At 42.1% G+C, this 15,744-nt stretch overlaps 1 long non-coding RNA gene across 1 annotated transcript in view; it reads left to right on the top strand.

The window, feature by feature from the left end:
- The window catches only part of LOC110256384, a 44,334-nt gene extending 39,958 nt beyond the window's left edge, over nt 1–4,376 (top strand). Inside the window, exon 4 of the long non-coding RNA XR_002337796.1 lies at nt 3,386–4,376. This is a non-coding gene — a long non-coding RNA (uncharacterized LOC110256384). The remainder of the gene's footprint in view (nt 1–3,385) is intronic.

Below are 15,744 nucleotides of genomic sequence, written 5' to 3'. Positions count from 1 at the left end.
TCAGAGAAGAATGTTCAAGGCAGTTTCTGAAACTTGAAGATGAATTTGGGAGAACCTTGATGGAGGGCATTCGGGCAACGGGAACAGCCAAAGCCGGAGTAAGTGCAAGCAGGCATGTTATGCGTATACTTGGAGTGCAGAGAATATTTGAGAGTTGTCGGGAGAAAAAGCCTAACCCAAGAGCTCCACAAAGACCAGATGACAAAAGCCTTCAGTGCCAGAATGTGGGAGCTTAGCCTCCATTTCCAGGGGCAAAATCCCTCTGTAGAACTTTAAGGAGGGAAACAACAAGACAGGGGCTAGACAGCAGTGGGGTCAATGAATCAGGAAACATTAGATGAGAGAGTGTAGCCTGGAGTTCCCTGTTGGCCTAGTGGCTAAAGATTTGCTGTTGTCATTGCTGTGGCTTGGGTTCCATCCCTGCCCCAGGAATTTCCACATGCCTCAGGCTCAGCCAAAACAAATAAATTAAAAACAAAGAGTGTGGCCCAGGGGAAGTCTGTAGAGCTGTTGTTCTCAAGCTTCAGTGTGCTTGGGAATCCCCAGAAGAAATACCTGGAATTCAGATTCCTAGGTACCCTCCAAAGAGTCTGATTCTACAGGTCTGGGCTAAGGGCCAGAAATCTGCACTTTCAGCAAAAAGCAAACCCTTTGAGTGCTACTCATACAATGGCTCAAGGGCATGCTTGAGAAACCCCTGGAGGAGAATGGGAGGAGGAGAAAGCTGAGGAAGGAGGACAACCTCTAGGGAATAGGAAGTGACAGATGAGACTCCTCCTCGAGGTGGTCACAGCAGGGAAAACAGGGAAGATGGAAGGGGAAGGGAGAAGGAGTGCCTGAAAAACTGAAGGAAGACTGTTTTACAAAGGAAAGAGTAGTTCCCCCAAACAAACTCATCCAGAAGGTTAAATTTGGTGTGAACAGAGAATGGGTTGATTGGGTTCGGGCAACTACATGGTCTTTAACAACTCTCTCCAGCAGTGGTTTATGGAAGAGTGGGGACAAAAGTCAGACAACGGAGGGTAGGAAGTCATCAGGGAAGAGAAATACGGACACTCAGGAGATTTTACTCCCTCCAGGAGCTTGACTGGGAAAGAAAATGAGAAAGGGGATGGAGGCTGGATGGGATGGGGAAGATGGTGCTGAAAGGGTGCTCTGGAGGAGGAGTGGTGGACTTGAGGTTATCCATGTGGGATCCCAGGGGGTTGCAGAATTCCAGCCTACCAGCTCTTCCTCCACCCCTTTCTAAATGTATGAAGGCAAGGAGGAGTGGTTATGGTTGCTGAGACAGCTTAGTCTATATCCTGCTTTGTACATTTTTTTGAAGTCACTCATTTGCAAAGCTTGATGTTTTAACCATAACCGGAAACCAGTATTTTGCGTTCTATTTCAAATCTGATTATAGTGATTTCATCACATCATGCTTACAAATCTTCCTGACACCTGGGAAATATTTTCAAGACTAAAGAATTCTAAAATTCCCCTCCACCAAGATTCCGATTGAGTTGGTTTTGGGGGCGGTGAGGGATGCTGTCCATGAGTTTAGAAGCCACTGAACTGGTTAAGACATCTTTGGAGTGTCTGGTTCCCATCCTGAGCTACTGAGGAGACACAAAACATTCTTCCCTATGCTTTATAAGCATTCAGAACCATTAGAGTGTGCCTTTGGGGAGTATGATAAACTACGTGCACAAAACTATGTCCAATTATGGTCTACCAATGGCAGTTGTTGGTGTTGCATAATGTTGGAAGACGTGCTTAGATTTACAAACTCCTGTTCTTAAAAAAGTTGTTTTCAATATAAATCTAATGACTATGTATCTATTCTTTCTAATCTTTTCAAATGACTAGTTTTTATGAGTCATATATCTATGTGCAGTGATGGTATGGATGTTATAAAGAGAGATTAATAAGGGAGGAAGAAGGGGTTAGGAACTAACTCATCATGGCCAAAGAACACAGCACAAATGAACAAATCATTTATCGTCTTTATCCTTTAGGTTTGGTTTTGTCAATGGTCATGTCTCTTTGAGCTATAGTTTATATATTATGAAATTCACCCACTGTAAGTATATACTTTAATGATTTTTAGCAAATGTATAGGACTGTGCAACCATCAGCACAGTTTTAGAACTCTGCTGTCACCCCACCAAGTTCTCCCACACCTGTTGGAAGCCTTACAGCCCAAGTAAACCTCTGATCTGCTGTATCTAATGTTCTCCCTTTTCTAGAAATTTCGCATAAATGGAAACACAAAATGTCTTTCACGTTTGTCGTCTTTCACTTAACATAAAGTTCACGGGGATCATCCTTGTTGACATGTACACGTAGTTCTTTCTTTTAGTTGTTACATATCAATATACGATCCATTTCTTTTTTTTTTTTTTTCCTGGAGCTGTAGCCTCTGGTCTATGCCACAGACACAGCAATGCAGGATCCACACCGCGTCTGCAACCTACACCATAGCTCACAGCAATGCTGGATCCTTAACCCACTGAGTGAGGCCAGGAATCGAACCTGTGTCCTCATGGATACTACTCAGATTTGTTTCCGATGACCCATGATGGGAACTCCCCTACAACCCATTTTTAATTCATTTTTGTATATCACGTGAAGTAAGGGTGTGAGTGTATGTATGTGTATATTTCTGCTTATGGATATCTACTCACTACCACTATCTAAAAAAAGATATCTTTTCCCATCAAATTGCCTTGGCACCTCATTTGGAAATCACTTGACCAAAAATGTATAAGTTTATTTCTGGACTCTCTCTGGGTGGGATTCCATTGATCTACATGTCTAACCTTGTAGGAGGGGTAAGGCATCCATCTGTGAAAACATTGTTTCAGTTGTGTATACTAGATCACTGTGCAAAATATTTCTTACTGAGGATTGTGGTAAAAATATCTTTTGAAAAATGTTTATCTGGGCATTACCAGATAATATTCACAATGAGACACAAAAGAATGTCCTAGAATGCTCTCTTAGGACTCATCAGGGTGGTAGGGCAAAGTGCAGCCTCACATTTTACAGAAGGGAGACTGAGGCCAAGGGGAAGGAGTAACTTAACTCACAGTAATGCCAAAATGCACTCCTACATGGCTTTCCTGGAAGCTGCATCTTCCTGATGCACCTCCCTGTTCTTAAGCAATTCCGTTATCTGTTTCTAACTGCCCCTGCGCCACTGAGGCTGTGCTGGTGGCAGCTGGTAGAGCCCACGTGGGAACACAACTGGGCAGGAGTCCCAGAGGCAGCAGGAGTCCTATCTCCCTCCTTCCTTGACCTCCCCTTTGAAACTCACTGGAAACAGTCTCCCCAGACTCTGCGATGCTTGTGGGGCGGCCCCAGATGACTGTTCCCTGTGCTTCTGCCCCTCCCTTTTCAGGGATAGTGGAGTTGGCTTTTCTTCAGGAACTCTTCTCTTAATGGAAAAAAGAAAGCCACCCCATCGACGTCAAGTGACTCTTACACAACTGCGGCAACTCCGAGAATCGTGTAAATAACCCCAGAACATATGGATTGAATTTCCTCAACTTATCCAGGAATGTAGTAAGTTACGGCCATGGAGGAAGGCTGCCACTCGGCCCTGGCATTCAGAACACTTGAAAGAGTGGTCTCCCCACTCCAGGGACCCCTTAGCCTGGAGCACTCCCGTCCATCTCAAGTTCCAAGGGCTCCTGCCCTCAGCAAGGCACAGCCTGGGCTGGGTCATGGTGGCAGCATCCCAGGCAGCCCCCGGCCCTGCCTTCCTTCAGAGGAAGACTGTGCTTCTAACCACACAAACTGGGCAGAATGTCTGCACATTAGTTCATTCATTCATCCAACATTCCACCAGTATTTATTGAGCATGGGGGTGGGGGTGGGTGGGGAGGAACAGCACAGTGAACAAAAAGGCATGGTCCTGTTTTCACGTCCAGTGAAAGAACTTTCTAGCACTCCCAAGTTATCGAAGCTTTTGAATAGGGGCGAGTTCCCAGCAGAGGCTGACAGAGACTCAAGCATCAGATGAAGAATGGGTGGCTGACCTCTGCGATTCCTCCCAGGCGCAAGGTTTGATGAGGTTCGCAGTCCCTGGGACGCTGCCCCAGCTCCCTTCCCACCTGTGCAGGTGGCTTCGGATGGCACAGCTTTGGGCTGAAGGGCATGGGGAGTCCCTGGAGAAGCAACAGTGCTTCTAGGAAAAGCAGAAACCCATCTCTCCTGCTGAAAAAACCCTTTCCATTCTTATTTCGTTTTATATTCTGTCTTCTCTGTCTCCTCAGAAGAGATCTGAGAACTTTCTTCTGAGTGAGGAGGAACTTGGAAGAGTAAAACACAAACACAAACATAAAAGTTCTGGATGAGGAGTTCCTGTCATGGCTCAGTGGTAACAACCCAACTAGTATCCATCAGGTTGTGGGTTTGATCCCTGGCCTCACTCAGTGGGTTAAGGATCTGGCATTGCTGTGAGCTGTGGTATATGTTGCAGATGCAGCTCAGATCTGTTGTGGCTGTGGCTGGCAGCTGTAGCTCCAATTCGACTCCTAGCCTGGGAACCTCCATATGCCACAGACGTGGCCCTAAAAAAAAAAAAGTTAAATTAAAAATGAAAGGAAATAGTGGATGCCAAGTACCTGCCCAGTCATAAATACTCTGAAAATGCAGGATTCTTGCCCCTTTGCCCCTTCCTTTCCTGCAGATCAGAGCTCAGTCTTAGAGCTCCTCCTCCTTTCCTCCCCCTTCAATCCATGTCCCCAAGCCCCTCCCCATTCATTCCCCGCCCCCCTCCTCATCCCACTCTCCATCTGTCTCCCCATACCCACCGTCTCCTTCACCCCTCCCCCTCCCCATTCCCATCACCTGTTCCTGGAGCAAGGACACAGCCTTTAATAGCAACTTGGGAAGTTCTCCACCTGCTTGATAAGAAGGAGAGCTGAGGAGTTCCCGTCGTGGCTCAGTGGTTAATGAATCTGATTAGGAACCGTGAGGTTGTGGGTTCGATCCTGGCCTCACCAGTGGGTTAAAGAACCAGTGTTGCGGTGAGCGGTGGTGTAGGTTGCAGGCGCAGCTCGGATCCTGTGTTGGTGTGGCTCTGGTGTGGCTCTGATTAGATCCCTGCCTGGGAACCTCTGTATGCCACAGGTGCAGCCCTAGAAAAGATGAAAAGACAAAAATAAAGAAGCAGCAGATGTGAATACTCAGATCCTTTTGCATTGATTCCCTAAGACAGTGGTTTTCACACTTTGGGTGCATGGGAATTACCTAAGGAGCTTGTTAAAACACAGATTCCTGGGCCCTGGCACTGGAGCTCTCATTCATTAGTCCTGGTGTAGGACTTCAGAGAATGTGGGCCTCCAGCAAATCCTCAGGTGATGCTGCTGCGAACATGGGTTCTCGGTAACCCGAGGCGAACTACAGGCCCCATGTTCCAGAGGGAAAGCAGTCTTGCCAGGGAGCTTGGCTCTGAGAGCTGGAGCCAAAGAAAAGAAGGGTGTGCAGGCCCGGAGAGAGTGTCGCCAATGGGAGGAGGTGGGATGGGAGATCAGAGCAGTGACCACCCCACAAGAGAAGAGGCGCTCCAGCATGTCCTCTTTTTTCTCTCCCCCCCACCCCTCAGAAGACTCCAGAGCCAGGTGAGGACCGGCCCAGGCTGAAGTGCCGACAGCCAGGGCAGAGGGAGGAGAAGAGAGCACTGGGGGAAATAGCCAAAGCCCAGGACACACAAGCTAGGAGGGGAGCAGTACTAAGTCCATTCCAGGCTGGTTTGTTTCCAGCTTGATCCTTGTGGTTGGGGGACTAGTAAGTGGGAGCTTGCCTGTGGCTGTTTGTCAGCACCCTTGTGCTCTAGTGGAAAGTGAGGTGGGAGAAGAATAGCTAAGTTATATTAAGTATTTAAGGAAGTATATTTTTATCTCCACAAAGTAGGCATTATCCTCCTTCACACGTGTTTACTAGTCCCCAGTAAAGAGGTACCCAGCCTGAGCTCTTTCCACCGCCTCCTGACCTCCTGAGTTCTGCAGCCTCCACAAGTGGTAAGACTTTGACCAAATCGATTTTTCTGAATCCTAGTGTCTCTGCTAGTTTTTTGGTTTTTGTTTTTCTAAAGTCAATATTGGGTGCTCCCAACAGGATTTTGAGGCACAAATAATACACAGAGGCAAAACTATGAGGTGAAATGCAGGTTGCTGTGCTGTGTGCATTTCAGCCAACTACCTAAAGGTTAATATTAGTGACTCTGGCCTCCGGCCTCTGTCATTCTCAAGACTAGCCACTTAGAGATCTTACATTTAGTTCTGGGCACCAGTGAGTTAACATTTCATCCTGTTTTAAATAAAACCATTACTCACCAGTGTAACCGATGTTTTATTGTTACCAACTCCAAAACCATTTCACCATGGAGCCAGAGTTTCAAAAGAATTTAATTGAAGACCAAAACATGCCCAGTAGCAATGCCTGTTTCATAAATACTTTCTGTTCCAAATTCTAACTTGGTGCAGCTTTTTTGGTATATTTCATGTGTCTGATATACTATGTTTTTGTTGAATCCCTGTGCAGAATCTTAAAACATTCAGAAAAATGACAACAAAAAGAAGACTCCTTTTTATTTTTATAATACCAAATGATAGGCATACCACTCATGTTGTTTCACCATAGATGAGGATGCTCAGGCTCTTAGAGCTGAGTCCATCCATCCAGGTAGTGTGGGTAGACACTTAATGTTCTAGGTTTTGTCCATGCTCCCACCACAGAAGGTTTAGAAAAAGGGAATGCCACACAACTCAATAGCATCAGCAGTGCTCTGTTCTCATGAGCGTATACCCCGTCTCTAAGAAATGCCCCTTTAGAACCAAGACCCATCCCAACCCCCAGCTGCCCATTTTATAAAGCCATTTCTCACGCTCTGGGTATGACTTTGGGTGGCTTTGACCAACCAGCTGTGTTGTGGAGTTTTGTTGGTTGTATTCCCTTTAAGCATGTCTCTGGGGAGTTGTGTGGTTTCACAGGGCTCTAAGAGTTTCCTGTTAAGACTGTTGTTCTGGAAAGAGTCTGGGGTGACTCTCAAGTGACTTAATTTTTTTCTCAGCAATATTAGCATGAGGCATTTCCTGGAGTGTATACTCACAGGCCCTCTATCTTCCTGATGGACAGTGGAATGTCGTAATTAAGATTAGAGACCCCAGAGTCATGTGAATGTCACTTTTCCACTTGCTGTGTTGAATAATTTTCTGGGCCTTAGTCTCCAAATCTGTGTAATGCAATAACAGTAATAATGCTTAACTCAGAAGGTTGTTGGTGTATATAGTAAGTGCTTGATATATGGGAACTGTCATTTTAATTATGCCTTTCTTTGCCTAAAATTATATAGACTCTTCCGCTTCCTTGAAAATATCTTTTTTTTTTTTTTTTTTTAGGGCCACACCTGTGGCGTTTGAAGATTCCCAGGCTAGGGCCTACACCACAGCCACAGCAACGTAAGATCTGAACTGCATGGGCGACCTACACCACAGCTCACAGCAGTGCCAGATCCTTAACTCCTGGAGCGAGGCCAGGGATCAAACCCGCATCCTCACAAATACTCATCGGGTACGTTACCTCTGAGCCACCATGGGAACTCTGAAAATATCTTTTTAAAACAAGGGCAAAGTAATGACTTTTGCACACATATAAAGTTTTCTCAAATTGATCACCAGTAAACCCACATTGAAAGAAATTTTAAAGTAAATCCTTAAGACAGAAGGAAAATAATACCAAATAGAAATATAGATCTACATAAAGAAATGAAGAGCCCCAGACATGGCTCAGATCTGGTGTTGCTGTGGCTGTGGTGTAGGCCAGCGCCTATAGCTCCAAGTCAACCCCTAGCCCTGGAACTTCCATGTGCCACAGGAGCAGTCTTGAAAAACAAAAAAAGAAAAAAGAAAAAGATTAAGACATTTATGTTCATATTCTCCACTTCTCTGAATTATTATACTTCAGTCAATTTTATACTATATATAAAACTCAGCTTCCATATGGATCATAGACTAAATGTAAGTCTAAAACTAAAAACTCTAGAAGGAAAAACAGGAAAAAGTACTGTGACCTTGGTGTTATAGATTAAATGTTCACATCCTCCAAAATTCATATGTTGAAGCCCTATCCCCCAATATGATAATATTTGGAGGCAGAGCTTTTGGGAAATAACTAAGCTTAGATGAGATAATGAGGAAGGGGCCCTACGATGAGATTAGTGTCCTTGTTAAAATCGATACTCTCTCCTTCTCCAGTGTGAGAACACAAGAAAGCAATCTACAATCTACACTTTTCTAAAGGGCTTTCATCTTGAAATCTGCTGGCATCTTGCTTTTGGACTTCCCAGTCTCCAAAACCGTGAAAAATAAACATCTGTGTTTAGACCACCCCAGTTTATGGTACTTTATTATGATGGATGCTTGGGTTAAGGTAATATTTTTTGACACAACACCAAAATCATGATCTGTACAAGAAAAAATTGATAAATTATATTTTATAAAATTAAAAACTTTTCAAAAGACATCAAGATAATGAAAAGACAAATCATGGACTAGGAGAAAATATTTGCAAATCATTTATCTGATAATGGACTTGTAGGTATATTGGATGCACATATAAATAACTCAATAATTAGAAAAAACAAAATTTTTAAATAGGCAAAAGATTTGAACATTTTACCAAAAATGATACATGGATAACAAACACTTAAAATGCTCAAAATTATTAATCATTAGGAGAATGAAAATTAAAATCCATTGAGATACTTCTACATATATATGAGAAGAGCTGAAATTTTTAAAGATTGACCTTACTAAGTACTGGCACAGATGTGGCACAGCTGGAATGTTCATTCACTGTTGGTGGGAATGTAAAATGTTTGGTAGTGTCTTAAAATTTTAGACACACATCTATCATATGATCCATCCATTCCACACCTAGAGATGAACCCAAGAAAAATGAAAGCATATTTCTGAACAAACTTTTTAAGTCTTGTCCTGAAGGCCACTTTCTGTATATACCTTTCATGACCCTATCATATTAATAATAATTACTATTGGTCAAGTCTGCACAAAGGGCCAGGAGCTTTGCAAGTGTTTTATAAACATTACCAAGGATTCAGAGAACTCTATCTTATCACTTGTGGTAGAACATGATGGAGGATAATGTGAAAAAAAGAATGTATATGGATGTATAGCTGGGTCACTTTGCTGTGCAGCAGAAATTGACAGAACATTGTAAATCAACTAAAATACATACATACATAACCAAGGATTAATCGTTAGTCTTATAGATACCCAGATACATGAAAATTTTACAGTTTTCTCCAGAGAAGGTCAACAACTAGATTCTCAAAGGCGTTACTCATTTAAAAAAAATTTAAGATCAACTATGTCCTTCAAACAGTAAGTACGAGAAGTGCTATCGTTACTCTCATCTTATGGGGAGTAAACAAAACCAAACAACTCAGGCCCACAGAGTTGTCATGGTTTACCCAAATACCCCACTGTCCTGATGAATATAGCATTGAGCATCATGTTCTAGGGGCTCAGCTATTAGGGTTTGCGGGCATGTCTTCAGAAGAGTCCCTGTTATTCACCATCAGATATGGGTAAAGACAGGCGGTTCTTAGAGCTGTGTACCCCCTCATCTTCAGCCCTTCACCTGGGAGCTGAAAATATTTTGAGGCCCACTCTTTTAAAACAATTGCCTAAAGGATAGCCAGCTTTCCTGAGATGTTTTTGTGTGTGTGTGAAATGTTTTTGGTTTTAATATCCTGCTTTTAAAATGTCTTTATGGTTCAGGTTTACTGTGTTGCAGCAACTGGAGTGTTTAAATTAGCCCTGTGGTTTGGCCAGAGAATGTTGATGGCCCCAAGGCCCATGTGCTTCAAATGCCTCTGGGCTTCAGCCAGTCTGTGCTCTGGGCTGGGTCTGGCCAGGAGGTCTTTTCAGCTCTTTTCTGAACTGCTTTAATTCCATTAAATTTTTCCTAGGCTGAGAGTGGCTTGAGAATCAGGAAACCTGAATACATTAGGTATCATAATTCCAGGTTATCCTCCAGTCTCTCTTGTTTACAGCTCCCTTACTGCTATCAAATATGACTTTTAAAAAATTCTATTTGGGAGTTTCCACTGTGGCTCAGCAGTTAACTAACCCGACTAGCATCCATGAGGACTTAGGTTCGATCCCTGGCCTTGCTCAATGGGTTAAGAATCCAGTGTTGCTGTGAGCTGTAGTGTAGGTCACAGACATGGCTCGGATCCTGCGTTGCTGTGGCTGTGGCATAAGCCGGCAGTTACAGCTCTGATTGGACCCCTAGCCTGGGAACCTCCATATGCCTTGGGTGCGGTCCTAAAAAGACAAAAGACAAAAGAAAAAAAAAAATTCTATTTGATCATATCATTCTCTGTTTAAAAATCTTTTCTGTCTCCCTGTGGCCCAAAAAATTCAGTAGTCCTTAAGCCTTTCAATATTCCAGATCTGAGATCGGGTCTGGGAGCTATGGCAGAAATTTGGATTTTTCAAGCTCCCCACATGATTCTGTGGTCCATGCAGAGTTGAGAATCCCTGGCCTCATGGTAGATTTTGTACATTAGGGTGTAAGGAGCTGGTCGGGCATGCAAGTCTTCTTCCACCCTGAGCCTGCTCACCTTCCACCTTTCTTCCCCACCTCAGTAAATGGCAGCAACACCACCTTGAGTCAAAATTCTGGGAGTTATCTTTGCTGTCTCTCTCTCTCCCTCAATTCCTCACTCTCAATTTATGGCCAGATTCAGGCTTTTCCTCTTACAAAGTACATTTTGTCTTTGTCCTCTTGGTTCCATGCTTACTGCCACCACTCCCTCTGTCCAAGCATTCTCTCTCCTGATCTGGGCTTTAGTTCATTAAATAAATAAATTAGTTAATAAATAAAGTAATTAATAATACATTATATTTTAATGAGGCATTGCTACAAAGGTAAATGGAATCAAGGTTGGATTCTTTATTATATCTTCACTACTATTTTGTTTTTTAATTCTGATTTTAAAATAAATTAAAACTAAAACATATTTATGGGTCCCAGGCCCTGTACCCATTTTACCTACTGGTCCGAATTACTGCAGCAACCTTATAGTTGGTCCCAAGCTTCCTCTCCTCCAAATCCATTTCCTCAGAGTCATCTTTTCTCATTCAAATCCCCTGCCTAAACAGTCCTGACTAGGCACTAAAAGTTTTGCTTGTTTTAAATGTGAATAAAGCCTCTCACCACATTCTTCACACAAATAACTAGTTGTGTTTGATATATTTCCTTCCATACTGTTTTCAGTGATATATGGAAGATATATGCAAAATATCTATAATATGTATGAAATATGTATTGCTTGTTGAACTTATTGCTTTTTCATTAAATCAATGGTATTCTCATGTAGGTATCATTCTTCAACCTGTCTTTTTCACTTAACAGCTAAGTCTTGGAGATAAATCCAGATCTTTCTCAGCCCTTCTTTTTTTTGTTTTTTTTTAGGACTGCTCCCATGGCCTATGGAGGTTCCCAGGCTAGGAGTCCCATCGGAGCTGCAGCTGCAGGCCTACACCACAGCCACAGCAACTCAGGATCCGAGCCACGTCTTCAACCTATACCACAGCTTACAGCAATGCCAGATCCTTAACCCACTGAGCAAAGCCAGGGATCGAACCCACATCCTCATGGATCCTAGTCAAGTTCATTAATGTATCTTTCTCAGCCCTTCTAACTGATGCCCCATGTTTGTAGTATGACTATAGTATATTTAGTCATTACTTTACTGAGGCTTAGTTTTCACCTTGACAAATAACGCAGCAATGAACATGTTTGAACATGGATATTTCTCTAAGACAGGTACCTTGAGCTAAGATTGTTGGTTTGTAGGATATACACAGTATTTTGTGAATACCCTCAGATTGTGTTCCAAGTGGCAGGACCACATTGTATTCCCATGTGCGTGGTATGAGTATGCTTATTTCTCCACAGTTTCACCAACACTAACCAGCTCCAACATCCCCCAAGAATTCTTTCTGAAAGGGCCTGGGAATGGTAGGCTTTTTAAGGTCTGAAAATGTCTTTATTTCAGTTTCACTTACATAATCCTTAGCTAGCATAGAATGATAGGTTAAAGGTAGTTTCCTTTTGCACATTTGGAAATCATCTATTTCCTTTGTTTCCGGGTGGCTGGTGAGACTATCTGAATGCTAATCTAATTTCATTCTTTCTCTTTGGAATTTTTAAGATTGTAATTTTACCTTTAAAATGCTGAAATTTTGCTACGAGGAATCTAGGTTTAATTTTATGTGTGGCTCTTACTGGGCCTTGGTAGATCATTTCAATCTGAGAATTCTTTTTTTTTTTTTTTTTTTTTTTTTGTCTTTTAGGGCCCCACCCTCAGCATATGGAGGTTCCCAGGCTATGGGGTCAAATCGGGGCTGTAGCCACTGGCCTACGCCAAAGCCACAGCAACGCCAGATCCAAGCGACATCTGCAGCCTATACCACAACTCACAGAAATGTGGAGCCTTAACCCACTGAGTGAGGCCAGGATTTGAACCTGTGTCCTCATGAGTACTAGTCAGATTCGTTTCCGCTGAGCCGCAACAGGAACTCCAATCTGAGAATTCTTATCTTTATTCAATTCTGAAAAAACTGAGACCAATATTTCATTAAAAATTGTTTCCCTTTCCTCTTCTTTATTTGATTTTTAATGAAAATTTTATCATATATATGTAGGACCTTTGGAATCTTTATTTCCTTTTTTATTCTTTTCTCTTTTAGGTCCACACTCGCGGCATATGGAGGTTCCCCAGGCTAGGAGACCAGTCAGAGCTGTAGCTGCTGCCCTATGCCAAAGCCATAGCAACTTGGGATCTGAGCCATGTCTTTGACCTACACCCCAGCTCACAACAACACCAGATCCTTAACCCACTGAGCAAGGCCGGGGATTGAACCCACGTCCTAATGGATGCTAGTTGCGTTCGCTAACCACTGAGTCATGACAGGAACTCCTGAATCTATATCTCCCTTCGGTTTTTCATACTTCTGATCTCTCTATTTGGGGAAATTTCTCAGCTTGATTTTTTTTTTTTTTTGTCTTTTTTAGCTATTTCTTGGGCCGCTCCTGCGGCATATGGAGGTTCACAGGCTAGGGGTCGAATCGGAGCTGTAGCCCCCGGCCTAAGCCAGAGCCACAGCAACGAGGGATCCGAGCCACGTCTGCAACCTACACTACAGCTCACGGCAACGCCAGATCGTTAACCCACTGAGCAAGGGCAGGGACCGAACCCGCAACCTCATGGTTCCTAGTCGGATTCGTTAACCACTGTGCCACTACGGGAACTCCATCAGCTTGATTTTCCAAATCATTAATTAGTTTTTCATTTGCAACCATTCAGCTATTTTTACTTACAATTGCATTTTAATTTCAATAATTATATTTATTAAATTATTAACAAATATAAAATTTTCATTTTAATTTCATTAATTATCTAATGGCTTCTTTTTGCATTTCAATATGTTCTTGTTTCAAATCATTCTCCTCGTCCTGTTTTATAGGTAATATCCCCTCCTTTCGCTTTCTGGAGACAGCTTATTTTTAAAATTCTCTATTTCCTTCCTTGAAATTCTTTTCTTATTGAGCTTATTATCCCTTTTTCATATTCAGACTTTGAAAAAACATTTATTCATTCTTGTTTGGCAACTTTTCTGTAGTGATGATTCTCACTCCTTCCCTCATGACGTCACGCTATAGCCTTGTTGGCCCCCAGCTTCCCAGCAGCACTGGGAAGACTTGCCACATGGTCAGGTTGGATTCCCACTGTGGGAACCTCACTGAATGTAGCTTCTCATCTATTGCCCTCCTTTTACGGACCTTCCCACTTCCTCATCCACAGATAAGTCTTTTTCTTGATTCTGAGTGCAGCTGTTCATTTATTGATCTCATTTCTTTATCTTTATTACTTTCATAAACAGGGTATACAAATGAGGAATTTCCACACGTATGGAAGTCCAGGTAGTGTAGTCCCTCACTGTGAAATCACCAGCTCTTCACTGGTTAGCTTTACTCATTCTGTTCAGTTTAGATACCACTTCACCATGACTTTGCTGACTACTTTGTACAGATTAAGCCCTTCTATTAGCCTTTCACATAGAACTTTGTTCTTTTCCTACATAGTACTCATCACAGTTTTAAGTTACAGATTCAGTTGTATGTGTACCTGTCCTGATGCTTTTTTTAAAAAATTATGTAAACATTTGCATATTCAGTAAGTATTGTTTGAGCCAAAAGTACAAAGGATATTGTTCAGGCCCTCAAATTATTGTAATGAAAGAACAAGTAGACAAATATTTGCTCTAGGATTTGACACATGCAATTTAAAGTATAATTTAAGTGTAAGGATCAAAGGTAGTGTTTACTTCCATGTTTGATGTGGAAGGGTTTCCAGAGAAGATGACATTTAAGCATGATTATTGGGTAAAAAAGAGAAAGTTCTATAGCAAATGAGGAAGAAAGTAGCATTTAAGACCAAGAGAAACAAGTTTCTAAGTGCATACAGATATAAGAAGCATGATAGAATCTGGAATATGCAACTAGTTTGGTTCTAGACATTAAAGTGTGTATGTGCAAGTGTGCTGGTTGTGGAGGAGAATATGGAGATGAAAGAGCATTCCCATATAAGAGTACTGTGTCGGTCAAATAGGCTAAAATATCTGCAGTAACAAGCAATACCCAAAGCTCAGTGGCTTCACACAATAGTTTCTTTCACACTCGTGCAGAGTCTTCTGTGGATCCAAGCCATTCTCTAAGGCAGCTGTCCTCCACATGTTGGCTCGGCTCTGCAGGCTACTTCAATCTCATGGCAACTCATGTCAACATTAGACAGCAGGATTCAAATGCTATTATAGGATATTTTTATTTTATTCTCTAAGCAAAGGAAGGATCTGAAAGGTTTGACAAAGGGAAAGAATTAATGAGACTTGTATTTTTATAAGAGTGGTATTAAGGGCAGAGAAACCAATGAGAAGTTGTTGAAATGATCCTGTGAGAACTAGTGAACCCTCCACTAATGTAGGGGCGGTGGAGAATGGAGGTTATGCATAATGATGGATTTGAAAGATACTTATATGTAAACAATGGGAGTTACTGATTGATGGCATATGAGGAGAAGTGGAAGAAATAAATCAGGGATAACACTCAAATATCTGGCTTGGATTTCTGAGTTGATGATGGTTCATGGATATAGTTGGTATGAGAGAATGAAGTCAAATAATGACTTCTGCCCAGTGGAATCTTTAGATAGAGGTAAAAATAGGCATTTGATTTGTGGGTGAGGAGCTATGGGAAGTCATTTAAACTAAAGAAATAGATTTGCTAGTAATCAGTATGTAATAGTATTTGAAACCATAGCAGTGGGGTGTATGAGAAATATTCAGGAGGAATAGTTAAAATTGATCTTCTGAGCCTCATGGCTTCAGGAGAACCATCAAGCCCCCCAAATCATATACCAAACTGTAAGAATATATGCCTATTTAAATGGCTTTTTTCTTTTTGGAAGAAATTTCATTCCACAAATGTTTATTGAGGTCCTACTTTGTCTAAGTCAAAGGCATTATTCTTAGTACTGGGAATAGAGCAGTAAACAAAAAAATGCAAAAACCCTTGTCCACTTGGAGATCGTGTTACTCTAATGGGTAACAACAAACCTGTAAATAATTTAAATAAATGCCATCTTAGCTAGGGGTTAGT

This window comes from Sus scrofa, chromosome 13 (assembly GCF_000003025.6).
Source record: "Sus scrofa isolate TJ Tabasco breed Duroc chromosome 13, Sscrofa11.1, whole genome shotgun sequence".
NCBI lineage: Eukaryota > Metazoa > Chordata > Mammalia > Artiodactyla > Suidae > Sus > Sus scrofa.
Note: the sequence above shows the minus strand (reverse complement) of the source record. Positions and strands in the feature narration are given on the sequence as shown.